A 1,749-nucleotide genomic window follows, 5' to 3' on the forward strand; every position below is an offset into this window, starting at 1 on the left:
AGTGCTATCATTTCTGTCTCCATCGTAGATTGGGCTAAAATAGTCTGTTTCTTTGACTTCCATAGTTGCTGGTTGGGTCGGTTCAATGGCCCTATACGAATTACAGCTTCGCCTGCTATATTAAAGATATGGCTACTTGTAGTCTTTGAATCATCCAAAAGGGAGTTCTAGTCAGCATCGCTGAACCCTTCCAAAACAGAGAGAAATTTTTTATAATGTAATCCTAGGTTTTGGATTTTCTTCAAGTACCTCATAACCTTTCTATATCATTCCAATGCTTTTTACTAGGTCTACTTGTAAACCTGCAAAGAAATCCTACAACATAAGCTATGTCAGGCTTAGTACAGTCAGCAGCGTATCTAAGACTGCCTATGATGCTCGCATACTCAGATTGATTAACACTGTCACCAGTGTTCTTGAACAATATAACACTAGGGTCAAAAGAATGCATGCTGGTTTACATTCAAAGTAATTATATTTCTTTAGAATCTTTTCTACATAGTGAGATTGATCCAAAGAAATTCCCTTTTCAGACCTAGTCGCTTTTATGCTTAAGATTACACTAGCTTCTCCTAAATCTTTCGTGTCGAAGTTTGCACTCAATATAGATTTCACATCATTTATGACGTGCAAGTTCAACCCAAAGATTAACAAATCATCTACATATAGACACTGGATAGTGCAAAGATTATTTTCAACCTAATGGTAGATGTATTTGTTGAAGGAAATTAGACATAAGGATTTTCATGAGCAGCGGAAGGATCGTTCCAAATTCCATTCAAAATTAAACATACATAATTATAGTACAAGAACGGAAACTAACAGATCATGCAACAACTAGAAATTACAACATGCTTTAAGAGAGTGTTAAGAGATAGAATATGCATACCTTTGAAGAAACATTCTTCACGACTCCCTCGATCAATCTCTAAGCATCCAAGATAGCAATACACAACCCTCGAACAACACGACTGGTGCACATGTCACACCCTACCCCGAGCCCGCACTCCTGAGCCCGAGGAGAGGTATGAGAGACCGTAGATACCACTCTTTTGTGATACCTACTGCCCAATTGAACCTCTTTACTATACTTAGTATACTTTAAGTCAAGGAGATAACAACAACTGATTAAGTAGGCCCATTTTATTACAACCATGTAATGTTTATACAACTCCAAGACTTAACTACAATGTTTACAACAACCACTCTTAAAACCCTCCAGAAGTGTAACTATGACTTGTGGCAGATCTTGACCTTAGCAGCATCATGGAACTCCTCAACCTTCGCTACCTAGGGGGGAATAAAAAAAAAACATGGAAATCATGAGCTACAAAGCTCAGTGAGTGGCGGTTGTATACAAACATAGGTTTGGTTTCAGAAATTCATTTTTGGGAATACAATTTCATAAATCAACAAAAATCACATAATAAAATATAACCACCACAACCTGTAAGCTGGATAACTCTAGCATGATCATGTATCTTCCCCAGGTATTCTCTGCGAATAACCTACGATGACCAAATTTAGACACAATCCTATAGTCCACTGAGTATATTATTAGTTCCTGTTATTCATGCTTGAGTACGTTGAGAATTCCAGTTAGGTACCTTGACATTCCCAACCAAGCGTCCACAAGGCATACTAACAGTATCCCAAGTACAAATCCCGTTCCAACACAATGACACACGCATTATGGCAATAATACAACAACAATCAAATCCAGGCAAAACACATTTCCCGATCATGACA

This window comes from Benincasa hispida, chromosome 12 (assembly GCF_009727055.1).
Source record: "Benincasa hispida cultivar B227 chromosome 12, ASM972705v1, whole genome shotgun sequence".
NCBI classification, from domain to species: Eukaryota; Viridiplantae; Streptophyta; class Magnoliopsida; order Cucurbitales; family Cucurbitaceae; genus Benincasa; species Benincasa hispida.